This window comes from Cavia porcellus, unplaced genomic scaffold (genome assembly GCF_034190915.1).
Source record: "Cavia porcellus strain 051 isolate PalLab524CR breed Dunkin Hartley unplaced genomic scaffold, mCavPor4.1 scaffold_2, whole genome shotgun sequence".
In the NCBI taxonomy this organism is placed as follows: domain Eukaryota; kingdom Metazoa; phylum Chordata; class Mammalia; order Rodentia; family Caviidae; genus Cavia; species Cavia porcellus.
The window spans coordinates 28208642-28236195 of record NW_026947485.1 but is presented as its reverse complement, the minus strand read 5'-3'; the positions used below and the strand labels follow the sequence as shown (position 1 = coordinate 28236195).

At 40.2% G+C, this 27554-nt stretch overlaps 1 long non-coding RNA gene across 1 annotated transcript in view; it reads left to right on the top strand.

Annotated features, from left to right (window-relative positions):
• LOC106027265 (uncharacterized) overlaps positions 1–26657 on the top strand; it is an 80090-nt gene extending 53433 nt beyond the window's left edge. Inside the window, exons 2-5 of the long non-coding RNA XR_002790698.2 lie at positions 517–677; positions 3005–3880; positions 4565–4612; positions 26461–26657. This is a non-coding gene — a long non-coding RNA (uncharacterized LOC106027265). The remainder of the gene's footprint in view (positions 1–516; positions 678–3004; positions 3881–4564; positions 4613–26460) is intronic.
• Positions 26658–27554: the final 897 nt, after the last annotated feature.

Here is a 27554-nt window from a genome sequence, read left to right as displayed (position 1 = left end):
CTCTTGTTCATTGGCAGTTTCCAAAATATTTACACATTTGGGGATCAGAGACTCACAAATATGCCTTCATATCTTGCATTTAAAAATTTTTTTGAATAACTTTCAAAACAATTCGAAGTGGTCTCAGATTTCCTTGTAGTTTTAAAACATGCCCATGAGAGTGGTAAGTGGGAAATAGTACTTTAAAAAAATCTATTGCCATTTTTAAGAGTCATTATTTACTCTTACTGTATTTTAGCAAGTGGAAGAAATGAAAGCCTGCAGAGATTAAGTTACTTTTCGGTCCTTCTGCAGAAGGAGTTTATAGCAATCCAGGATTCAGTGGTGCACTAGGGAAAGCGATTTGAGAGGCTACATACTCATCCTCTTTATTTTTATTTATTAATGTCTGGTTGTGGGCCAGGCACTAGTGTATGTATCAAAATTATGGCAGGGAATAAAAAGAGACATGATAAAAACTCCCTACCCTCAGAGAACTTGCATTTAGTTTTGATTGCATACATTTATCTTCTCCAGCATTTGCTAGAGCTGGAAGTGCTGCCATCTTAATTGCCAGATTGACTGGATTAAGAGACTCCTGGAAAAGTGACTGGATTACAGGAGTGCCGTCTCACAGGTGGATTCATCCACTACTATTCCAAGCCGAATGCTCTCTAGGAGGTGGAGCCCAGCTGGAGGTGAGTCATTGGTGGCTGCCTTTGGAGCGAGTATTATTACCTGGCACTTTTCTCTGCTTTCTGCTTCTGTTTGCTATGAAGTAAGCAATGAACCCTTCAGCATGGGAGCCTGCCTGGGAGCCCACCAGCCATGCCAGAACACCTCAGAAACTGTGAGCTAAATTAAACCGCTTCTTAAATTATAGGTTTGGGTATTTTATTCAGCAAAGGGAACGCTGATCAATACAAATAATAATAATAATAGCAACACATTTTAAATGCAATTTTACTTTAGAATTGAGTCACTTACTTTGCAGTCATCAAACATGATTACTTGAGAAATTTATGTTGATGTGGAAAATGCTTCTGACTTACGATGCTAAATGACAAGAAGCATACAAATTTGTAGAAGCATTCTGTTCTAACTCAAAACTGAGAATAACATAATCATCCCAATTTAATACTGTAAAAACCATATTGAAGGGACAGCAAACTGCTAATGGAGCTTTTATTTGGGTAACGGCATGATGGGAAATTCTTCTAATTTTTACTTTTCTGCATTTTTCACTTTTGTAGTAATCATATATTACTTTTATAATAGAATGACACATGTTCATTAAAGGCAAATTATTCCCTTCAGTCTTTCAAGGCTTTAAGGTTTTGTAGTCTTTCATTAAAATACACCAGGGATGAATCAGTCCCTAAGCCATTGTCAGTGAAGACTTGAAAGATAAATACCTGGGGAAGACAAAAGAGACATGCCAAGAGAAGAGAAGGGTGGTCAAATCAGATGTCAGCCATTACCTGTTTCTCCTTGTGGGAAGCAACCCCTTGACAGTTCCTAGTGTTCAGCTGGAATACAGCAGAACAGCAGTCAGTGAGCCTGTCAGCCACGTGTGTTTTGTGCCGTTTCACCAGATGAGAATGCTTACAGGGAGGAACGCATGTGATCAGGATTCAAACCCAGGTCTCCTGGCTTGAGAGCAGATGACCTGATGTCCTCCTGTGCAGAGACGACCCTGAGGCCTTCTTGAACACACTTCCCCAGGAGCTGTGCCTGGGGTGCTGAGTGCAGTCCTGATTTAAATGTGAGAAATTACTCTAGGAGAAGCCCATTGTCAAATATGTCACAAAGTGGCTGTAATTTTGATAGTTTCATTGGAATATTATCTATCAGTTCATTCTTAAATCACAAAAATTCTTTTTCTGCCTGGTTTTACTTCAGAAAATAGGGTCACTTTGGATTGGAAAGGCAAAGAGGTGATTGTGTGGAAGTCCAAGGCATTTTCCCCAAAGCAGAAGGTATTATTGTATTTGTGTATGTATTTTTTTTTCCTTTTTCAGTTCAAGGTTTTGCTGAAATCTGTTTGTTCCTACAACCTTAATATAGTCACAAAGTCTCTAAGACTTGCAGGATTGTGGGTTGAATCAGAATTCTAATAAACTTGCACTATTCTAAGTTTTGTCTTTGAAGGATTGAAGACTGTAGGATGACCCAGATAGAATTTTGTTTACTATTTTTCCTCCTTCCCTCCCTCCCTCCCCTCCCCTCCATCTTTCCTTTCTTCCTTCCTCCTCTCTTCTCCCTCCCTCCATTTCTCCCCTCCTCCCTTCCTCTTTCTTCCTTCCTTCCTTCCTTCTCTTCTTTCTTTTTCTTTCTTTTGTTTTTGGTGGTAGGTGGGATTGAACCCAGAGCCTTTGCACTAAACTGCATACTTTGCCCTTTTTATTTTGATTTTGACACAAGATCTTGCTAAGTCACTAAGCTGTCCAGGCTAGGCTTGAAATTTCGATCTTTCTGCCTCAGTCTCCAGAGTGCTAGGGTTACAGGTATGCATGATTACATCCCAGTGACTCTTTTCTTTATTAACTGAGAGGCCTTGGAAGCTACAGGCTACTGAACCGGAAATGCTCTTCTCCCTAAAGTTGTGTAAGGTTCAGTTCATGAATTCTGTTTTCAGACACAAGCAGTCACTCAGCATGGGGTGCTTGGTAAGCTAATATACTTCCTACTTTTGGGACCTGAATAAAATAGATATTCAGCCCACTTTCCATTGGCCAGCTATAGAAACCAGGGCTCAAGAACAGTTACACTCTTAATGTCAGAACCATCACACTAAATACTTGGATAACACAAGTCACTGAGGGAACAAAAATTGCCTGGGTGGATTTTTCTTCTTTTAATAGGAAGGAAGCTTAATGAAGTTTTTGCACAAAACTAGAATAAAGTTCTATCCCTTGCCTTTTAATGATAGCACGGAATTCTAAGTAAACATGGATGAAATACAACTTGTCAGCACAAAAATACCGCCTGTCATAGTCATTTGTGTATAAAATATGACCCGCAGGTTTGAACCATATGGCTACATGAGTTCTAATTTACGTGGCATCTTCTAAGTCAGCAGAACGCGTCTTGGCCTGCCTGTGGGAGTGCAGTCAGCACCTCACCCAGTGAAGTGCAAACGCCTCCCCAGGGCTGAGGCCAGTTTTGGCTGCTGCTGCAGAGATCAGAGATTTGCAGGCCACATGAGACCTTCCTCGGGACAACTGAGCTCTTCCACGCAGTGGCATGGCTGACCACGGCTGCAGAGCTGGACATGTGAAATTGAAAAATATTAAACATCACAGCTTGTGACTTCACTGTTCCTTCTGTTCCCACTGGGGGGAAAAGTAACACAATCTCCTCTCCCAGACGGGATGGTGAGAGCGGACATTTGGATGCCATTTTCAAGCAATGTTTAATGAAGTGAGAAAACGCGTTTGCAGTGTTGTGCTCCGTGGCACACGCAAGCCCAGAAGCGCACAATGGCCGCATTTTGTGATTTAGACATGAATTGGAAAAGCCAAGGAAATGCCATCGAAATAAAAATCAGACTTGAAAGTCTAAGCTGAGCCAGAAACAGATGTACTTTTTGCTACTTAAAAAAGAAATTCTTCTGTTCCCTCCTGTCTTTCCCCCTCAAGCTGTGCCCTGTCACTATCTTAAGTTGACCTTTTCACTGGGTCTCCCTGAGATGCTTTTAGTGAACTGGTTGGAGCATGTGATCCTTGACCTTTCTGCACATTCTTTGGGGAGCCCCAGGGTTCTCCAGCTGCCCTCTGGGTGGTCCCCACAGACATGGCCACAGATGTCTGCTCCTGATAAGTCCAGAGAGCAGGGATCCGAGACCCATCATGGACTCCTCTGGAGGATGAAGTGTGGAGCAGCTGATCGATGGGGAGAGGTAGGGGCTGGGGCCCCGAGCAGCTGCTCACCCTGGGAGGTAGAGGGCTGCCAGCTTTGTGTTTTGTTTTTTGGCAGGTGTGGGGGAGGTTACTCTTGCTTTTTAAGGATTTTTTTTCTTCCCTGCTGCCACCAGCTGACAATAAGCTCTTCCTAGCTTTGACATTCAGCTGATGGATACTCTGCACTATGATCAGAAATAAGGCTCAGATGCAGATTCTGAGTAGAGGGTTACAATGTACACTGCTTTGGCAGAATAATTGGGGAAGCCTGATTAGGAAGAGATGCATGTCCAGCAGCTATTAGAAGGGAAATTGACTTGTGAAGCCAAAATAAATCCTGAAACTATTTTAGATACTAATAAATGAATCATCAATACAGAGTAGAGAAGCATTCTAACACTTATTGTGTATTCACCAAATACAAAGCACTGTCTTCTGTGGACCCATTTGGTCTTCATGCAGTCCTGTGCAGGTGGTATGAATGCCCCTGTTTTAAACATGAAGAATTAAAGCTCACAGATTCAAGCATGTACTCTTGGACACAAGACTAGTGCATAATTGAGTCAGATGACAGTTTGTCTGAACACAAATTCTATGCTTTCTTTCAAACTGCTGTATTAACAGCTGTTCAGAATAAATACTGACTGTACTTAAAATTAACACTGTGTTATCTTCATTTCTAGTAACAAGCTGGAGTTTACCCTTGACTGGAACTGAGGCATCCTCCTTGGGTGAGTTTTACATACAAAGTTCATTCATCGCTTTCTGGTGTCTTTAAAAGGAGTCTGTTTGTCAACTCACACCCGTAGTCAGATTGTGTAAAACCTACCCCAAGTAGTGAATTTGTTTTCAATATTCATCTGGCCCACTGTCTGGACTCTTCTAGACTTTGCTCTCAAATTTCTTGGTTCTTCAACCTCTTTATTTTGATTCTGTGTGTTGGCTATTTTTCTATGTATCCTAATAACTTGATTAGACCTTCCTCTCCCTGCACAAGCCAGCTGTCCTGGAGGACACACCCAGCTCTCATGCGTGGCCACAATGAGCAGGTGGTCCAAGGAGCCCTTTATGCCTCCTCAGCAGCGGTGGGCATCGGATGCACAAGCATCTGCACTAAGGCTTTAGTTCAATGGTTCCTTTATTAATGTGGAAGTAGCCATGTGGTAATGCACATGTTTCTGTGTTTTCAAGTAGTGACACCAACTTGCAATATGGTGATACTGTCCGGCCACTGAGAAGACCTACATCTTCTGCAAATGCTGCTATATATTTTAAATCTCTGTATCTGACCTTGGAAGTTACACTGTTTCATTCTGCAATTCATGTAGCCTTTACACACAGTAGTCCTAGCCAAATCACTGTGCTTCTATCACGTCTGTGGAATGAGGGGCTTGGGGTTTTGGTGTTTGTTTTTTTAAAAAAAATCTCCTTTGCTCACTTCTGTCTTTGCTTTGTTCCAGATGACTGAAATTACCCAAAGAGGGTGATATTTTGGCAACTGAAATTCTCAAAATTGTTTGCCACCTCAAAACTACATTACTATCTTCTCTTCTTATAGATATAGATTTGATTTGTAATTTTCATTTATTTTTTCCACGACTGTATTAATTGCTCAACAATTAGCAGTTACTAATGGCAGAATGAGATCTGAACTGAAGTCCATTTGTCAACTGAAATTCAAACCCTTTGCCCTCATGCTAAAGATCACATTGAGCAAAGTGTTAGGTGGAGCCATGTGAAATTGGTAGCATTTAGGTTATTTTTGACTCTGGTAATTTGACCTATGGAATTTGCTTATGATTCCACCAAATAATATTATTAGACTATGTTAGTATAATTTTAGACAGAAAAAAATATTTTGTATATCAGTTGGCCAAGGTTAGCTTTATCCTGAAAACCACACACCTACGGGAAGACATCTGCGGTATGGAAGGTGCCACAATATCATCTTCCCCACCACCCAGCCCCGTGAGATATCTGCTCTTCCCGAGCTTCTACAGGCTCCTTGGGGTTGGGAACTTGGGAAAGAGTAAATCAGGTAGACAAGGAGAATTCCATCTAATGTGACTGTCTTCAAAGCCTGGTAATCATACATTGTTAATATGCAGGTAGAATTCTAGAAATCTTTTCTTTCACACTGTTTAGTTGTTTGTCCACAGTCATGGCAAGCAGAAGAAATTTTCAAAACGAAAGAGGAACCATAACATTGGAAGAAAAAAATCACAATTCAGGACTGTGTACACTGTGCAGACTGTTTATCACTTCTAAGGAGATGAATTCATCAATCATCCCCATTTTCATAATCTTCATCATTACCAGCTCATCCTCATCAAAATAACCAACATTTGTTTTATAGCTTACGAAGAAGTCTCACATGTGCTGTATTCTCCTAACATTCCTGGAAGACGGATATTATTAGTTTCCTAATTTTGCAAAAGAGAAAATTGAGTGATGCTCAAATTCATGTAGGGGAATCTTTTGACTGTGGAGCTGCCTGGTTATTGCTACAGAAAGGAATTGAAGGAGTTTCACAGGAACTTTGCACAATTTCCTCTGCGAGAGCTGTTACACTGTAGTGCTCCGATTTGTCAAGGATGCTCAACTGTATTGTCTCAAAATATATCCCCTAAGATGTTGCCAGTTTCTTTCTAACCATATGGTCTTATGACAAACATGACGAATTCCTTCTCTGTTTGGTCTGAATTGTGTTAATCTGCCAACTGGTTAGCACCCATTATAAAGCAGCTTTTATCAGGAGGTTCTCATTAGCATGTGAAATTAGTCCAAGCCTAAACTTCATTTTGCCAAATTGTCCCTCAGTCTGCCCTTGAGATAGAGTCCTTTCACAATAGAGGTTTTGTTCCTTGACTGTCAGGCTACTTCCATAAGGTCAGATGATTAGCTTAATTTTTTTTATTATCAGTTACTTAGCATTATTTGGTGCAATGTAAATTTTGATACATATGCTTAAGTTATGTATAACTATGTTTTTAAAGTTATTTAAAAGTTTAAATACACATATCTAAAAGTTTCACTTCTCAAAGGAGAAATAAATTTTCAGTTGTCCAACAAAGATATGATTTCTTACTATATCAATTTACCTCTATAACAAATAAATTAAAAATATTATTTTGCTAGATTTCACTTGACTCATTGATCCATTAGCTAATTATTCTGTCCTTACTAAAGTCTTTCAACATTGCCAAAAACCTTTTTGATGTTGCTTCTCCACACTTTTCTACCAGTGATGGTAGATAGTACAAAGACTTGGAAGTGACTTGATTTTAAAAAATTAAAGAAAAATAAAGTTATACTAAGTATGATAAGCATGTATATGTGATTGCCCTAAAATTAATAGTTTATTCCTTTCAAAATAACTTAATACATTTAAAAAAGTACACACTAATAAGAAAAAAATTAGAAAAAATCAGAAATAGCTATCCCAAGACTCTTTTGAATGAATAAAAATTTTAAAAAGTGGTTTATGAAAAACTAACAGGAGGACAACTCTTGTATACATAAGGATAATTTGAAAAGAGAGAGAAATACATGAATATTTTCTATCATAATTTTCTACGAAGGACAAGCATAATGCTAAAAGAAAAAGCAAACAATCTCAGAAAAAAAGAATCACCATTTAAAGTGAACAAATTTAGCTTTACCAAAATCATAATCTTTGTAATGTCCTTCTTTTTCTCATTTTTGACCCAGACCTGGGAAAATGTTATGTTGGAAGGCACTTGTGGGCAATAAATACAGAGAAGAAAATGAAAATCCCCCTGATTTCCACTTTTATTATTTCATTACATTTTATTGGAATAGTTACAACTGTCTTGAAAGAAGAGACCTACATTCTTTCTTGATATTTCCTGTTTCTGTCCACCTTGTCTATCTGCTTTGTAGAACACTTGCAAAGCTTGCTCATAATCGCAAGTGAAATACTCAGATTTTCCCTTCTCTTTGTTGACTCTCCTTTTCAAATATTAGTTGAAGCTAAACGACTTAGATATCAGTCAAAGCCCATGACTTTCTCTGTCCCATCACGAAGAGTTATGGAAGAGTAGGAGACATTGTGAGATATTAGCTCAGAGCTCAGCTCATTTGGAACCTTCTGATCTATCTTGGAAAGACTGAATGTCAGCATTACTATCTGTAAAATGGGGATACCTATGTTTTCTCACCTACCCCTGTTTTTGAGAAGGTGGCCTGTCAGTTGGTCAGCACAGGGTCTGAACCATGGTACGGACACAGGGAGCTGCAGTTATTGTTGTCTCTGGGTTCTGGGTGGGGAAAAAGTGCCTTTGTGTTTCTTATTGTTTGTGCTGCATTGTCATTGCTCACTAAGTATCAATACTAATCATCGCAGAAAGTGGGTGGATGCTCTTTGGAAAGAGCATGAAGGGTCTGCCCAGGGCAAATGTCAGGCGCTTTGATGTGCTGTTGATCATAGCTGGCTTCTGAGAATCAGCAAAGGACTGAAGTTTGCCTCCTGTTGAATGTAGATATTCTCTGAGGCACAGGACCCAGGAGGGAGAAGTTGACAGAAAGCCCCATTGTGGGTGGGACTCCCTGAGAAAAATGCCCAGGAATGCAGGGGGCCTGGGCCTTCATCATCAATCGCCTATTGTGAAGGGGTCCAGGTCAGAGATGCTCTCTGGGATCCTGGGGCTTCTAGAAAGAGATCTGAGTGTTGCCTAGGGGGAAAGTAAAGATATTTTAATTTTTTCATTTTTATCCCAATTTCGTTTTTGTGGAAGGATAGTAGTGAAGAGGTGATGAAGTGGGTCACAGAAGGTCTGAAAAACTCAAGTCTCCAAATCTGGGCTATGTTTCTAAATGAGTATTTCTTTTTTTTTTCCCCTCAAAAACTTTATTTTGTTTTACTGTAAAGATAATACAAACCCACAAATCAAAACAGAATGACTCCAATCAAAGCAAATCAGTGAAATTGGTACAGAACTTCAAAGCAGGACAATAGGAAAATAACAATGGCTATGATACTAAATCTGGTTATGTTCACCATAATTGTCCATTTCATCAGACATAGAACATTAAATCAAAACAAAACAGAATAAAACCGACCAAAACAGAACATTGAATAAAGTAATACAGTTGGAACAAAACAAAACAGTGAGAACAATATTGGATTTCAAAGCCAAGATAGAAGGAAATCCCCGTATTTGCCAACCACACACTGTTATCTTCCCTATAGATGCTCAGAAGTGGGGCATAGGCCTGCGAAGTCAACCAAACAATGCAAGTGCTCAGCTGTCCCCTGTACTTCAGTTGCCACCAGCTCAGCCTGTCCTCTGGCTCGTGTGGCTTATCAGAGAGGCTGGTTATTTGGCTTGTTGGTCGGCTCCTCCCAACCCCAGCATGGCCGATTCTCAGGAGTCGCTGTCTGACTTTTTTCTTCCTCTAAATATTACCTTTGTCTATCATGAGTGACTTGATTTCTGCTGGAGAGTTTTTGGTTTATGGGAGAACACTGTCTTTGCTGCAGGCGACTCTTTCCTTTCCTGGCTCTTCCCTTCCCTGGGAGAGCTGCTGGCAGCCTACAGGGCCCAGGTGGTGTGATGTTTGAGTCTAGAAGCATAGATTGGTTAGACTGTTTGGGCCCTAACTTTGGCAAAATATTTAAGTACCCTAGGGTTCAGTTTCCCTATTTCTAAAATGGATACTAACAATAACACCAAGCTTATGAGGTCTTTGGGAGGAACAAAGATGACTGTGCTTGGGAAGGTGGAGCACAGGGCCTGATCAGAGGCAGTCCTGAGAGATTGTTAGTGGATAGCAGAATAAGACAGGAGAGCCAGGCTTGAGGGCTCACAATGTGTGTCCTGGATCCCTGAGCTCTGGATAGCACTTGTGCATTTCTTTCAGTCCCCGTTTTCTTCCTTTAATTACTTGTGGGGCATGTACCCTTCCAAGGCCTCTCTCCCAATCCAACAGAAAACTGGGAAGTGGTAAAAAGAACAGTTTCTCCCCTGAAGCATAATCTTCAAAACCGGGGCCTTTGCAGCAAGTTGTAAGGTAATATATTGATTTGAGATTTGTTCTCTTAATGTGAGAGATTATTGGAGAAGACCACATGAAGTGTGTCACTAGAATGCCATCATCCAGCCGAAGGAGGAAGCTGTATTTCCTCATTCACCTAAGTCTAGGACCTACCTGCTGACCCCCCACACCTCAGTTCATTCCTCTGTTACCCAAACACTCCTCTGCCTTCTGATATGCGGGCCACGTTGTCTTCCTAGGTTTGAGACAGGTCCCATTTGCAGCATGGGTCTTCATAAGTCCCTGCTCTGCATAGTTTGTAGGACCTCAAGGTTAAATGAGGCCAAGGTGCTCAAAATTAGCAGTAACATCCAAGAACACCAAGTCTGTCAATGAGTGTTGCCTTTTTGAGCTTTCTGAGCATGGTGAAAGATTTTGCTGAGCTTTCTACATTTTTGTCTTTGTTATCAGTGCTCATGGGTTGGAATCTTAGGCTCAAAGATGCCTTCTGTGCCTGTGCATAAGTGTCTGTTTCAATTTTGTTTTTCCTGTCAAAAACAAAAGCTAGCTATTTCACTATGAAGGCACCATGTGTGCATTTGAATTTGGTGACTATTCTATTTTACAAATGCTTCCATAATCCAGCTGTGTATAAGGAAAAATTAGGGACTCTGGTTGTCAAACTTTTGGGGAGTTTCATCCCCTAGGATAATTCGGTAGGCCTGGGCTGGAGCCTGGGCTACCCATGTTTATCATCTAGCCCAGGATGTGGTTTAGGAATGGTTCTCTCATGATAACCACCACTCTTTCCTACATACACAGCTCTGTGCTTCCCTATGGCAAACAATAACTCCCTGTGTGGATCAGAGGCTCAGGGCCTCCCTTTTCTGAAGGAGGCAGTCCTCCAGAAGATTTTGAGTGATAAGAAGGCAAGCCCTAGTCAATTCCCAGGAATGGAATTTCACAGTGACTGATTGCTTATCATTTGCTAGTTGAGTGTCATAATAAAGACAAATGGGGACTTAGGAAACGATCTCCCTATAACTCACCTACAGTCTGCAGTGCTGTAGACCACAGGGTAAGCTGCTGGGCCCTGAGAAGTGCACTTATTAGTTAATAGGTACGCTCTGAGCTTATAAAATGTTTTATTAAATGACAAACTCCTGAACATTATACAGGGTCTTATTTTGTGGTCTGTATGCTAACTAAATTCCCAGATGACTTTAATGAGCAAATGGCAGCCTATTAAAATTACAGTAGTTTTGCAAAGAAAATAGCTCCCTGGGGAAGGACAAGAAAATGCACCAGGCTGCTACTGTGTTGACAGTTGTCCCAGGAGCTCTCTCCTCTTCCTCCAGGATTGCTGGTGGAAGAAAATCTGCTGTTGTGAGAAATGTTCCTTCCCGTTTGGACCATCCTTCCATGTCTGAGGGATGCTGCTTCCTCTTGCTAATCACTTCCTAGACTTGCTGACCTTGAAGCAATGAAGAAAAACAACACTTTAGCGTATATTTTGCTTAATAAAGAAAATATTTATTGTTAACCATTGGGAAAGAAAGAGCTAATTTTTTCATTTTGATACAGAAACTTTAGCTTTCTCTCAAGGGGTGACATTGAAAAGCAACAATCATTTGCTAAGTTACCAAACCGTAACATAATTATAATTTATATTTTGTTAAATAAGTTATGAACCCCTGGCTTCTTTTAGAGGTCACTGGGATTTTTGCTTTGTTTTGCCTTCAGAAAAGGCACTGTTTTATGTGAACTAGAAGGGCAGTTTCTGATCTCCTCCCTGTCCCTTGTTTTGAAAGCCTATGTGAGGCCAAGAAATGGTTCCTGGTGATTTAAGTCTTATTCTCCAGAATGGACGTCTACAGGGTATCTTTTCAGTGTATATCACCGTGGAAGGATGCTCCATGCTGAGGTGTGGAAAGTTTTCTCATGGCATCTGAGATAATAAACCTGTTTCAGCTATCATACATAATTATTTGCTAAAAGGAGCTAAGCCTTCAACTGATGAATACTGAGAGGCAGAAGGGTAAGAAAGATATTCATTATATTAAGGGATATTATATTACATTATATTATGACATACATCAAAATCATCCAATAAAGTTTTTGTGATGATAATATATTATACCTGTGCCATACTAGTCTCATGTGGTTACTTCATACATAAAATGTGGCTAGTGTGTCTGAGGAATGGAATTTTTAGTTTAGCTTGGTTATTTTTAATTAACATGTAAATCAAAAATAGCCAATTGTGGCTAGAAAGCACTGCATTTGGTAGCATAATATGCATATAGAAGCTTTCCCCAGAAAGAATGTGAAGCACACTGTCCTAGTACAAGTAGAATATATTTGAAAGAAGAATAAAAGGATAAGGAACAGTGAAGTGAGAGTGATGTGGGGCTAAACCAAAGGCTAAAAGCATATATCAGAGTAACCTACCTCCATTATGGCCTGACCACAAATTGGACTGTAAGTTTTCTAGCAGAGAACACATACACAAAAGAAACCTTTTCAATTACCCAAGTGGGATGCCAAGAAGCCAAAGCAAACCCACTCTTTAGAATTACCATGTAATTCTAAGATTAAATAGGAATTCCTCGTGAGGAACTGTGACATTATACTATTTAAATCCCAGCCAGTGGCTTCCTGTTATACTTAGAAAGAAATCTCTGTGCCAATCCAAGTTCTTGGTTACAACCAAACCTGGGTGATTTAGGCAGCAGAAGTCACTGAAAGTCACTAGGGAGCACAAGAGCTAGGGATGTTGTCAGGAGTAAGAAAGGACAGGAAGCCATTAGGTCCACAGCCATTTGGTGAAGTCGCTGTGCCTGCCATGATGGAACATTCGGGGTCCCCTGTGTATTTCTGGCCTCCCTACTCTGAAATAAAGCCTTTATTGTTCCTTTGAAGCACATTCTGTGATGGTTCTGGCACTTGAGTGAATTCTCCAGGATTCGTGCATCTTTCCTTGCTGGCTCCCAGTTTACAGATGGCCAGTGCATCTGATTGGCAGAGTACAGATCATGCATCTGCATCCCAGCTGCAAGGGAGGCTGGAGAGCGGGTCTTTAGTGTTTTCATGTTTTATGGCAAGATGTGAGGTTGAGTCCCGTAAAGACTCAGGAGCTGAGAAATCCTTCATAAATCAGAAAGGCACTCAGCCACTGGGTAGAGAGCAAAGAAAGGAAGGAAAGATGTGGCAGAGGGGACAGATGAAGGGAGGAAGAGAGGAAGGGAGGGGAGAAATGGGGAGAGGAAGAATCTACCAAACATGTTACAGGGTCCTTCATGATCTGGTCATTACCTAACTCTTACACCCTCTCTTTGATCAGTACATTCCAGTGTGCTGGCTCTCCTTTTGTGTCGGTAACATACACTTGCCTTTGAATAACTGTCATTGTCTGTGCAAGGTTTTGCTTCTTTCCATGACTGATTTTTCATTTTTTAGGTCTCCTTTAATAGCCTCTATTTTGATTTTAATTCACTGTTGCCTCTCAATCACTCTTTCTTTAATCATTTCTTATTTTATTACTTTCCATTATGTGATACTATCATGTTGGCATATATACTTGATTATTTTGTGTCTCCCCACTTATGCATCTGAGATGTAAGATCCGAAGGAGTCAGGGGTAGATATATCCCATGCGCCACTGCATCTCTAGCAACTAGAGTACTGCTGAGTACTGCTGAGTGAATAATTACTGGAAATCCCTAATGCCATCATCACATTCAGTACAACAACATGCTTCAGTGGTGGAGCATCTATGGCATCTGTGTATCACTGAGAGCTCAAAGAGATTTGCCATCACTGATTCTAATCAATTATCACAGCTTCAGTAGTTGTAACAAGACACTTGTATTTGATGAATACTTTAGAGTTCTTCTCTGCTACTTTATTTGTTCCTTAAAGATTAAACAAACCATGGAAAGATATCTAGCATTTTTGTAGCACAGAGCATGGTGGCCATCACACTTGTTGGCTGCCACCCCAAGTTCATCCTTGACACCTGCTATGGCTTGTATCATAGGACTTCATGTGGTCACAGGTGGAGCTTTTCAGAGGAAGCTGGATTAACAGAATGTGATGCTGGAATTAAGGGTATTGGTTACTAAATCAGCCCGCTGATTGGCTTCGCACAGTACTGGGTGTGGATAATGGGAGGATTCATGCTGTATGTGAGTGCTACATTTCTAAGGATGGATAAAATATAAGGGGTGGAAAGAAGGTGGCTGTTGTTGCTTGCTGCTTGCTACTTGCTACTTCAGCATTGGCTGCCTTCTGCCCTGCTTTTCCATGGACTATTTCTCCTCTGTGATGTCACTCTGCCATGCAAGTCTGCCTTGAAGGCAGATATGTACTGAAACTTCTACAAATTGTGAGCCGAATTAAACCTTTCTTTCTTAAACTTTGGGTTCTGGGTATTTTGCCTCAGCTATGAGAAAAGTAACTAAAAAAACACTATAAGTCTGTGGTTGGTTGTACAATTAAGTTATAATGATTGCTACACTTTGATTGGTAAGGTGTTGATAGTTTTGACATTAAGAATTTTCTAAAATTCCAGCTCTGTAGACTCCATGGAAAGAACACTTGGAAAAAAAGTGGTTTCTCTCTCTTCCTGCCTTGCTTGAAGTGCTCAATCCAAAATCAAGCTGACTCTTTTCTCAGTGGCGAGATTCTACTTTTTGAGTGACAGAAATGGCCTCCAGTTAAATTTTCTTTTCAATCCTTAGTGTCCTATTCTTTCCAGGTTAAGGGACCTCTGTCAGAACACTATTTGTATTTGGCATTTTGGGACTTGCTGCAGATCATTGGGAGGTCACATCAAGACCAACTATAATAAAATGTATTAATCAGGTTAAGTAGCAAAAACACATGGAGAGAGGAAGGTGCCTTGTCATTAACCCCACATCACTCTTCGTGATGATGGTCCCAGGAAAGAAGACCATTCCCAGGGAACTGGCTAGTTTGAAGCAGAAGTCTGCATTGAGGGAATGTGAGGTCCCCCACTGAAAAGATTGGTGGATGCACAGATCAGAGTCTTAAACAAGAAGTTAAATATATTAATTAGCTCGATTTGTTCATTTCACAATGAACACATTATAACAAAGTATTGTGCTGTACACTATAAATACATCCATTTTATCAATTAAATATATTAATTGCTAAAACAAAAATTACACATGAAACTCAGCCAGAGAGGGAGTGTGAACAGTGACAAGCATGCTAAAATGAGTAAGCTAAGAGTAGTCTCAAGAGACTGAACCTGAAAACACAGAGCTGGAAAGAATGGGGAGGAAGTGACATCATCAGGACTACCCCCCACCCAGAAGAAACAAACATGGCAGCATCGTAGGAGGTCTCATGCTGGCTGGGATCTGGAAAGCAATTATGCTAGCCATAGGCTCACTTCCAAGGGCTCTAAACAAGATGTGTATCACTTACATCAGGCTCATTCAGGCACATGCTAGAGGAGTGAGAGACTAAAAAGTCAAGTCCAAGCAATATTGTTAATACAGTGGCACTCTGGTTCACAAACTCAATTCTCTCCATGTCTCTGGTTGCAAACTGAGTTAGACAAGAGCTGAATCAAATTTCCTCATTAAGGCTACATTGAACTTAACCATTGACTTTGTTTCAGTTCCTGACCAGCTTGGTTTGCAACCAGAATCATGGAAAGAATCAAGTTTGTGAACCAAGATAGCACTGTATTCTCCATCAAATGTTGGACCCAGGCAAAAGACATTTTTCTGTAATAATATTTTTGGTGTGATACATGAAGTTGAGCATGGTCAGAGAAACACTCTGTCAACTTGGCTGAACTGATAATTGGTCTCACAGAAGCTGAGAAGGTAGGGCTCCAATTTGAGAAAGATGGAAATTATTGTCATTCAATAAAGTGTCTTTGTTAGAGAGATGATAAGGTAGGGTACAAATGTCAAAGCATTGAGTCTTCCTTTGCATAAAGATTGGTCAATTGGCCAGGTATAAATCAACTCTGTGAAGGAACAGTGAAGCACTGATGAGGGAGCCAAGCTACCTAGGTTTGGAGGGACACTCCAGCCACCCATCTGACACTCTTCTCCAGTGGCCTGCACAGCACTGTCCTTGTATACCAGTGACCACTCAGCCTGCAGCTGCATTCAGTGACTTGGCAAAGCGTGGGTTAATCCCTGTCACTCTAGGACCAGCACCAGACAGTGGCTCTTAGTGGCCAAAAGATACACGTGATCCCTGCTCTCATGAAGCACAAGCTCTGCATGGTGGACCTGATAGCATTCAAATCATAACACAGCATGTTAAGCAGTGGCTTGTGCTAGGAAGGGACTCCCAGCATCACAGGTAAGGAAAGACTGGTGAGGAGTGGTCAGGAAAGGCCTCTCTAAGGAAGTGACATCTTACAGACACTGGAGCAATAAGGAGTCAATTATGCCAAGATCCAGGGGAAGGGAAGAGCAAAGGCCTTGAGGAAGAAAGCAGCAAGTTCACCAAGTGCTATGGGGTGACTCAGGCCCAAGACTCTGAAATCCAGCTGTCCTGATTTGATCCTGGCCCTGTCTGGTGCTATTACAAATTTGGGTAGGTTACTTAACCACCCTAAACCTTATTTTGATTTGCATAGTGTCTGTTGTAGAATTTTCTTTTTTTAGATGACATAATGCAAATAGAATTTCTGGCAAAAAGTAAATATTAAATAAATGTAGCTTTTCTATAGTGATTAGTTCAGCAGATATTTATTAAGAATCTACACTAGTGTAAGCATTATAGGGCAAACATTGCTAGGGGCAGTTTCTGCTGCTGTTCTCTAGTCCTAAGGTTTGGGGAGATGTTTCTCTCTTTAAACTATGACCTTGGGGTAGATGCAAGACAGGCATACGGGGGAGAAGCTGTTCACTGTACAGCACTGATGGTGCTGTGAGCTAAGTGTCAGTTATTGTGCCAGAAGACATTTATTGTCCCAATAAATACTTGTTGAATGCCTGCTTTCTGTTAGGCAATATTTTAGGTACTGGGAGTGAAAAGTAAATAAATAAAATAAAATCCCAGGATCATGGAATTTACAGTTGAAAACTCTTGGGAAAGACTTATCAGGGCTTAATTTGATTCAAAGTTTCAACAAAGAATACTGTGAGGCCCGAGATGCTCTTAGTATAATCTCTCTCTGAATATAACTGAGTATAGCGTGGGGTTTTTGGGATATGGATTCTTTTGGGTCTAAGTTTTATCCACTCTAAATTTGAGACTCAACTTTCGTATTGAAGAGCTAATAATAGGCTGGGCTTTGTGGTGCATGCTTATCACCCCCGCTACTCGGAGAGGCTGAAACAGGAGGATTGCATGTTTGAGACCGACCTGGGAATCTTAGCAAGATCTTATATCAAAATAAAAAATCAAAAAGGGTGGCGATGTAACTCAGTGGTTGAACCTTGCCTAGCATGCATGAGACCTTGTGTTCAATTGTACACACACAAAGGAAGTTGATAACATAGGACATTAAAATGACAGTATAAGCCATTGGATTTATTTCTCAATTAAGAAGAAATTCTGAGGAGATGTATGGTGTGTACTGAAAAAGAGGTTGTGCTGTGGAGTGAGGCAAACTTGAGCTGGAAACAACCTCCACTTGTTAAACCTCGGCTTCCTCCTCTGTAAAAATATCAATCTGATTTTTCTTTTCTTTTTTACAAATTAAATGATATAAAGTTCCCAGATCAGCAACTGCTACTGGAATGCAAGGAATGTCAGTTTTTCTTTTCTTCTTCTCTGTCTGCTTTTCCTGTTTCCATAAACTCAAAACTCCATTTTTAACATGGAATGAAAACCCTCTCTTTTGATTAAACTTTGAATTTTAATCAGTGAGTCTCTGGAGATTGTAGTTGACATTATTGTCAGCATTATGTAGCAGCTGATCCAAAAGGACCTGGCCCATATTCTTTCTGATAACACTACAGAAGGAGAGCAGGGAGAAGGCGACAGGCTTTTCCAAAGTCAGCTGTCCTTAGACCTGCAAGAAAGACCAGAATTTGGTTTGAATGCTAATTTTGTGTGTGTGTGTGTGTGTGTGTTAGAGAGAGAGAGAGAGAGAGAGAGAGAGAGAGAGAGAGAGAGAGAGAGAGAGAGAAATTGTTAGTCATATCTTTTAGCTTCATTTCCTTTACATGTGCTCTGATTTTCATTATATTTAGCTTATAAATTAATAGACCATCTTCAGATGGATTTCACTACTATCTCCTCTTCCATCTCTGTCCTCATTCGAAAGTAGAGATCATACAAGAAAACCACAGACTAAAATTCTTAAAAATATAAAAGAAAAAATCTCTGCAAAATATTAGCAAAGAGCACAAAATAATATAAGAAACAGTGAAAACAGCAGGACCTGTGAGTTTTATTCTAGGAGTGCCAGGATGGCATTGCATGCTGGTAGTTGTGAATAATTTATTCATCAGTCAATGGATATAGTTTACCATATTAGAAACTAACTACCAAAAGCTATATGATCATAGCTTGATGGATGCAAAAAAATCTTTGAACAAATCCATATCCATTCAAATAAAAACTCAGCAAATTAGGAGTAGAAGGGAAAATTTTTAACTTGACAAAGGGCATCTGCAACAAATTTATAGTTAACATTGTGCTTCAGAGAGAGAGGCCAGAAGTCTTTCCACTGAATATGGGACCAAGGCAAGAATCATCTCTGTCACTCTTATTCAGTAAAATTGAGAAACAAAAGGAAGAAAAGCCATGTATACTGGGAAGAAGAAAAATCATGTTGAAGACAACATAATTATATAGAAAATCTTCAAGAATCCAATAAATGCAGCAAAATTCAGAATACAAGAGGAATTTAAAACTGTCAATTATACTCCAGTAATGAGCAGTTATAAATTAGGGGCCCAGATTTCTGACCGTGGAAGAATGAAGTTACAGGTATGGGTTACAGGTGGGTACACATGTATGTATCTATACCCACACATACATTGTATCTCTGTGCACCAAGAAGGCCTAGAAACAAACCTTCCTGAGCAAGAAGCAAGGAGCAAGGAGCAAACTGAACTCCAGATTTTGGTTTCTAAGTGCCATCCTCTAATAAAAGGAAACAGGTGATCTTGGAAAAATGGTTATTTCTATGGTTAAGGCAATGAAACTAAAAAATGAGCTCGGAGCATCCTGTGGTACCAGATGTAAAACTAGGAGAAAAGTGAAGGGATTCAGCTAAGCATGGTGGTGCAAGCCTGTAATCCCAGCACTCTGGGTGGCAGAGGCAAAAAGAACCACAAGTTTGAGCCCAGCTGGGCAACTTAGTGACTTAGCAAGATCTTGTCTCAGAATAAAAATATTTAAAGGGGCTGGGGATGTAGCTCAGAGCAAAAGCTCTGGGCTCAGTCCTCAGTAACACACACACACACACACACACAAAAGCAAAGAATATAGACCCAACCTGAAAAAGTTCCTAAAGGCCAACACTGGAAAATTTGAGAAGCAAAATAAATGAATAATATTGTTGGTTTATAACCCAAAGAATAAAATAAATATCCATGAATTCATACTAATATAAATACTGATTGAATAAATACATGGAGGGAAAAGGGTAATTTTTCTTCAGAGAAGAATTTAAATTAATAGATATAAAAGGATTGAGAGAGTAAAAACAATTAACATTAGAATTGCACAATAGTGATTGCTGTAGGCAAGATCCACTGAGGAATGTTAAAAATTGTGAGTAAAATTTTAAAGAGAAAGTGGAGACCTGCCTAGCATTAAAGCATCTTCTCTGAAGTGTGTATTTATTACTCTGGTGGTTTTAACATGTGTCTACAGATTCTTTTTGTATTACTTGCTCTAGGAATTGTAGTTTAATTGATCTCTCTTTGAGCATAGGCTGGATTTAGTGACTTGCTTCTAATGAAAAAGGGAAAATTAGTAACATTTCCTTGAAGAAACAGACACTTTATTAATCAAGTGATCAAGGTTCACTTCACAAGCAGTAAGACATACGGATATTACACCCTTGAAATGTTGGAAGGGGCACATCAGCTCTGTGATGTTCCTTCCAAAAACCTATAACTCAGTCTAATCCTGAGAAAACATCAGACACACTCAAATGAATGGATGGTCTACAGATTTTTTGACCAGCAGTTCTCAAACATGTCAAGGTCAATAAACAAGGAAAAATGAAAGAGCTGTCATAAACCAGAAGAGACTAAGTAAAGATGACAACTAAAGTAAGATGTGGTATCTTGGATGAAGTCTTGTAGTGGAAAGGCAGAGAAACCCCAATATAATCTGTAGTTTAATTAACAGCATGCTGCTAATGCTAATTTCTTAGCCTTGATAATTGTACTATTCTTAGCTAAGATATTAACATGAAGGAGTCTGGGTTAAGGGTAATTGAGAACCTTATGATCTTTGTGATTTTCTTCAATCCTAAAATTATTTCAAAATAGAAATTTAAAAAATAGGAGGCTGTGTGAGGTAGCACATTTATCTAATCTTGGCATTCTGGGAAGCTGAAGCAGGAGGGTCGAAAGTTCAACCTGGCTTGGGCAAATGAGCAACTTAAAAATACCTCATTTCAGAATGAAACATAAAAGACAGAGGACAGGGCATATAGCTTAGTGTAGAAGCCCTCGGTTCAATCTCCAGTAGTGGAGAAAAAGAAAAAAAAATAAGAGGAAGAAGAAGAAGGTGGAGGAGGAGGAGGAGGAGGAGGAGAGGAAGAAGAAGAGGAAAAGGAAGAGGAAAGAGCAGCGAGCACTGGAGAAAGTAATCTAAATTCTCATTCAACATAGTAGGAAGACAGTCATTATTGTGTAAAATTAATAAATCATTACATAGTATTTTAAGCATCATATTACCCAGTACCCATGGACAATAATTTGAAGAAATAGCTAAAAGAATTAAGAGTGGTTGCTTGTGGGAAGCAGTCTATGATGGATGAGCAGTGGACACTGTGTTGCTGCTTTTTATCCTGGACCTTTCTGCATCAACATCGTTAAAAAAATATTTCACTTAGAGATAATTTTAGCCCTACCAAAAAAGTTGTTGAAATGCTACAAAGACTTCTCTAAATATTAGCCTCTTACATGACAAGAGTATAATGAGCTATAACCCGGGAATGAATATTGATAAAACATTGCTAAACCAATTTACAGGTTAATAGTTAATTACTATCAATGAATCAACTGATTTCTTCCCACTATGTCCTTTATCTGGTCCAAGATTCAGTCTTCGACCTCACATTGTTTGTTGTTTTCTTTCCCTTTCTGGTTCCATCTGGTAACAGTTGCCTGATTTTTGAATAGTACTGGCTGGCTATTTTGTGAAACATTTCTGAGTTTGGATTTGTCTGATGTTTTGTGTCTTTCTTTTTTGCTGCTTTTAATTGATGCATAGTAATTGTGTCTATCCATGGAGTAGGATGCAATGTTTTGATACATGTACACATGCTCTTAATTTAAATAAGCAAAATACATAATCAGTTCCAAGTTTTGTCTCAGTGGGCATTACCTAGGTGATCCTATCTGGTGTTCAGTACACTCTGTCAGGAATTTATTTTTACACATTAAGCCTTCTCTAAGGTTCTTATTGTGGGCTTTGTTTCTCTCTGGCTCCGTCTTTGCAGCAGATGAAGAACAATCCTAATTTTTAGCTCCTTTCTTGGGAGTCAGGCTGACAGCAGAGGAACAGGTCTGACTCTTTCTGGTCTCGGGATGAGACCCACTGCAGAGGCAGGACCTGGCTTGGGTGCTGAGGTGCCCCAAAGGATTTGGCGGTCCCCCAAGGCGTCTCTTCTCCCCTCTGTGACTGAGCACTTAGGGGCCGACCTCTTTAGGTCCCTGCCTGTCAAACACTTGCCTTTGGCCCAATCGCAGCCTCTCACTCCCTTGAAACAAAGAGAGTGAAGACCACTGGCGTCTCCAAATGTGCTCTCTGCCTTTTGAAGCCTGAATGACTCTGTGCCAGCATAAATCAAAGGAGAGGGAGCTTATTCATTTAGCTCGTCAAAAAATCCCACTGTCATCATGTCACATACAGGAGTTTATTCTTTTAATAGCTTTATTCTTTTCCCGTTAAGAAAAAGAATTGTTCCAGGGCACTCATTCCGTACTGTATATTAGCCATTTCATTTTTCACAGAGGGGGAAAATACCTTTCCACACATGATTAATACTGCCGTTGAATACCAGAAGAGCCGACCATGTGCTGGCCATGGGCCATCCATCAGCAATTTAACATCTGTAACCTAGTCACAGCGAGTCACTGCGAACATCATGAACAAATCATGGCTTGGGCCGTGGTCAGAGCGGTTTATGGACTGTGTGTGCAGAACACACATCCTCCACAGGGATTTGAAGACCGAGATGATCTAAGGCAAGAAAAGGCACATCTGAAAAGAGAAACTGTAGGTTTTTGTCTTTAAAACATTCCTATCAGTTTCTTGCCAATAGGAGTTCAAAGCCCTGCCCTGTCCTCCATAAACAGGGCTTTCAGGAGGGGCAGAATGGGGCTTCTCTGTTTAGAGAAGAGCCAAGCAGAATCAGAACACAGGCATGAGTACTTTCACACTTTGAGGTCTAAATTGTGAGTGCGCAGAATCCTCAGTACGCCTCTCAAGCTAAACACTTTCCATAAGATCCTCAGTCTGTCCTGGAGTCAGCTGGACTGAACTCCAGTCCAGTTCTGTGACATGGCAGTTGTTTTGAGATGGGCCATTTCCCCTCCATTCTCTCCCCCTTTTTCTGGGATAATAACGACCACTTCACACAGTTATAGGGAGGCTCCTTGAAGCAGCGCTGGCAATGTGTGGTGCCTGACACATAGTAGGTGCTGCTGGAATGTGTGTTTCTGCTCTTTGCTCTCTCTTTTCTCTCCAAAAAGGACAAGATGTTTCAGCCAGGATTAACCGATCAAGACAACTTTTCTAGAAGTTTAGTTGAAGGGCAGATTCTTTTAGGGGAACACAGATAGCTTTATAAATTGCCTTCAAAAGTAGCTCCAAATCCTTCAGTCAGTTTTAAAGGAACTGTTTACCGCTGCATATGGCAGTCATTATTTGGAATAATAAACCCTCTGAGAATCTGAACATTCATGGGCCAACAGATGGGTCAACCTGCTTCGCAATTTAACAAAGTAATTTATTTCAATCACCGGGACAGGGCATGTGAAGATTACTAATTCCGTTCATAAGCGAAAGCAGCAAACACCACTTCGTTGCTGAATTGTGCAGCCATTATGGAAATGCACACCTGTTCAATTGGTTTTGGGACAGTCTTCATTTCGATTAGCGTTTCCTTTTCTTCGAAAGTATGGATTAAATTGCCACAGATTCTTCTGCTGAAACTCATGTGCTAATTGGTGTCAGGATGAGATAAAGATCTCAGTGAAAATTTATACCATAGCATAAGTAAAATTAAGGTCATCAAAGTCAACTTTGAGAAGTAAAACAGGTGTGTCAAAAGAATATTCTTATCATAATTGGGCAATGTGTTTTTCTTTCTGCTTGAAGCAATCTGCCCAGGGTTTAATGGAGGAAGGAAAGAAAAAAACACCTTAAGATTGCTTTATCTTCACTTCAAATCTGCTTAAATCTTCCAGAGCTTGACTTCATCTCTCTGCTTGAGTACTTAGTTAGGCACCAAAGGCAGAGAGGAGTTGTAAAGGTGGTTGAGAGTTTCTCTGGAGAAGACTCTCCTTATGGGTGCAAAAGGGAATCCAAGGTGTTAAAAAGATGAAGGTTGGCATTCCCTTTGATATTTGCCATCTCTACATCCCACACTGCAATGCCAAATTGGACAGAACTTACTTGATAATGTAGGAGAATCTTTACACAAAAGATGGTGCCTGGATTGCATTTGAGAATTGCCATATTGTAGGTATCATTACTATTGCTAGAAGACTTCCATTGTTGCCTTTGTGAAAGAAAGATAATTTTATTTATTCCTTATGGTCTTTATATTTTTTAATGTTTACAGTTATAACCTCAGTATGAATGAGGCTTTTTTTCTTACTATTCTTCCCAAAATATTTTTGAGTTGCTTTTTCTTTGGCGGAAGTCAGACTAGCAGCTATTGGGATTTTGACTAATCAGGACACATTCTGGTCCTCAGGTAGGCAGGCAGATGACTAGGCAGGAAAGTGATAACTGATGGAAGTGTTTCATTATTTAATGGAAAGATTGCTACAGTTGAAGATAGATGCAGCTTATGAGTGAACCCCAGCCAGACTTCGCAGATGATATTTTTATTTTTCAAAAGTTGGCATACATATTGGAAGAATAAATAAATATCATAGCAGGGATGCAAAAATGTGGTACATTTCTAAAATTTGTATTTATCAAGCTTCCAATACTACATGAATTCAATATGTATATATACTCATTGTCTCAAGTTTGTTGGTACTGCTATGACAAAATACCTGAGACTGGGTAATTGACAAAGAATGAAAATTTGTTTCTCACCAATTTGAAAGATATAAAGTTGGAGATCACATCACTAGTAGGCATGGTGTATGGTGAAAACCCAGTCTCACTTCAAGATGGTACCGTGTTGCTATATCCTGTAAGTGATGAATGCTGTGTCCTTACATGGTAGGAAAACAGAAAGGCAAAAAAAGCATTAAGATAGTTCCTACTAGCCCTTTGGCAAGGCATTTAACCATTCTCAATAGCAAAATTCTCATGACTTAATACTGCCCCAAAGTCCCATTCTTAATACCACCTCAAGAGAGATTAAGTTTTAACACATGAGTTTTGTGGGGCATTTATTTAGAGGCAATGTTAAGAGTCTCTGTTTGAATAGTTTGAAGATTACAATGCCTGGACTAAAGACCCTCCTCCCTGCTGTCCTGCCTTTGCCTGACAGCTTTGCAGTCTCAGCTTCCTGGTAGCCCAGGCTATGTCCCACTTTCTCAGTTTCCTGTCCTACCTCTCCCAAAGCTCAAATGTCTCAAAACCATTTACTTTCCCCTAATCATCCTTCCAGATCTTTTTCTCCAAGTCCCTTTTCCTGTGAATGGTAGCACCATATCTTCATTGACCTTGCACTTCTCTCTCTCTGGTTCTGTCACTGGATGGAGTTCGAGGATATCTCCCCAAAGAGAAGATGGGTATCTCAGTTTGACCCTCTCCACACAGTAGATTCACTGATTTTCATTACAGAAAAGCGTTTCAGGGAAGCAGAGGCAGATAATTCAGCAGAATCCAAGAGGTACCTACCCAGGATAGAATGTGGCTGCTTGTGGAATAAGGAGCATTATGATCTTGAGCCAGAAGTATTTGTGTGGTCTTTAGGCTGTCTCTAACATGAGAAGCTATGCTGCATATTCCAGGTTTCCAATTAGTGGATTGGGTTAAAATGCAAACCATCTGAGTGTGTTTAAAGTTTAGAGATACAGCAACCATTTAGTAGTGCTCTTTCTTTTAGGGTAGAGGTCTATAAATTTGTGAATCTATACTATTGGAAGAAAACAGTGATCCCAATATAAAGAAGGAAGACACAGCCCATGTTTACAAGTGTACTGTATGTTTTAAGGCTTTTAGGAATTAGAAGTGAGTAATCTGGAAGCAAAGAGAAAAGCATGGCAAATTTGGGTACCTTTGATTGTGTCTCAAAGATGTAGTTTTCTTAAAAGCACAGTTTTTAAATTACAGTTTTCCTTATATCTTTTCTACATATCTTTATTTCTCCCATCATGCCTAGTTTCTTAAATCTGGTTGGTTGTTAAAAGCTATACGTTTCCCCTCTGACCTCTGCCAGGAAATTCTCCTGCCCCAGCCCTCCTCACTTTGTTTCTCCTAAGTAAGGCTCAGCTGTTCACCTGGGTGTTATCATACCTCCCAAGAGTCCTTTTATTCTTCCCTCCATCAGTATGTTCCATCCTCTACCTGCTTGGGAGGGCCTCTCTGTACCAAGACTTCTTCCAGCTCTCCATGGCCCACAGATCATGAGCATCAAAATCCTTTCTAAAATCCACCACTCCCCTTTCCATGCCTGTCTCTAGCCCTCTCTTCACATGCTTTATGCATATGAAGAACCAGAATACTAATTATTCCCAAGGCAGATCTTTACTTTTCCCTTCCCAACATTTGCACAGGCTGCCCCTCTGTCACCTCAGAGATTCTGGTTGCTGCAACTCTGTCTTTCTTTTACACCCCACTTGAAATGCTTCAGAAAATATTTCCCTTTCCTTACCTCCCTTGAACTAGATGTGCGATTCTTTCTCTTTTAGGCACTAGTAGCTTTGGTTCTTTTGATGTTTGTGGAGTTTATCTTTTTCCAACTTGCATTCAACACAAACTTATTCTACAGATATTTAGCAAGTACCTGTTAGGAGCTGGACACTGTGGCATGTGCTAGGGATGAACAAGGGATACAGGGTCTCTTTCTTCATGTAATTTGTAGTCTAACAGAGGAGGCTGGTGTGTAGACAGACCATTGTCATCAGGAGATTTAAGTAGGGTGGCATCTGATGGTAACAGAGCAGAGCCATTCACGTTAGTTGGGGCAAAAGGAGTATACAGTGGGAACAAAAGAATGCACACAGGTTCTCAGCGTTTATGTTTTAATTTTTTCTAGGTGGACCTGTACTTGAGAGAAAATGGCCTTTATCACTGCATCATCTTAAAGTCTAAATATTGCACCTGCACACCAGTATTTAAGCAACTGTGCAAAGATGTTTTTATAAAGAGCGCCTGAGTCATAAATTTGCATGAAGCTCCATGGAGAAGAAATAAATCTTTTGGGGGAAAAATAAAAAGAAATGAAACACAAAACGTCTGCATTCAAAGTTTGCATTATTTTCCAGAGTTTGAACTGATGACTTTGCTGTTTTCATCATCAAAGCCATTTTATAACTTTCATGAGGCTTAGGAGCTGACACCAGGAAGTGTGCCTAAGTCAAATGGCTTTTGGTACTTGTTACTTTAGAAATATCTTAACACCTGTAGTAGGAGACTTTCCTAGAGCTCCTGAGATTAAGAGTGCTATGCATATTGGGCTGGGGATTTAGCTCAGCGGCATAAGTGCCTGCCTTGCAAGCAGGCAGTCGTGGGTTCGATCCCCAGTACCAGTAAAAAGGAAAAAGACAAAAAAAAAAAAAAAAAAAAAAAAAAAAATTAAAGAGTGCTGTGCATATTGAAACAGAGGGGAAAATTCACTATTGTCAAAGGCTGGCCGAGTTCTAAGGAGTGGATAACTATCTGTTACACGTCTTCCTTTTTCCTTCCTGGGATGATACTCTGCATCCCTTTTTAATGTTGCTTTGGTCATGTGATTCAGTTCTAAGCAGTGAGATGTGAGCCTCATAATGGGCACTGTCCCCAGACTCTACATTTTCCCTTTGTTGCCCAGAGCCTTGTTAAATGTGGCACACACACAAGATGCCAGGAGGCAGGGTCTTCACACCTCCATGTGGAAACTATATATTGGCCTGCTGCACCCACGCTGGATGCTTAGGTGAGCAACAAAAATAATCTTCCATTATGCTAAGCCACTGAGATTGGGGGTTTAATTGTTAGAGCAGCTGGTGTAAGCCCAACTAATATAGTGTACTTTACACAGCTCTCAGAAGCCCGAGGACAAAGAGGAAAAACACCCCCAGTGGGTCCTCTGTGAAACCAGACTCGCCTTGCGGTGGATATGTGGCTTTGTTTCTCTGAGTGCCCTCAGTG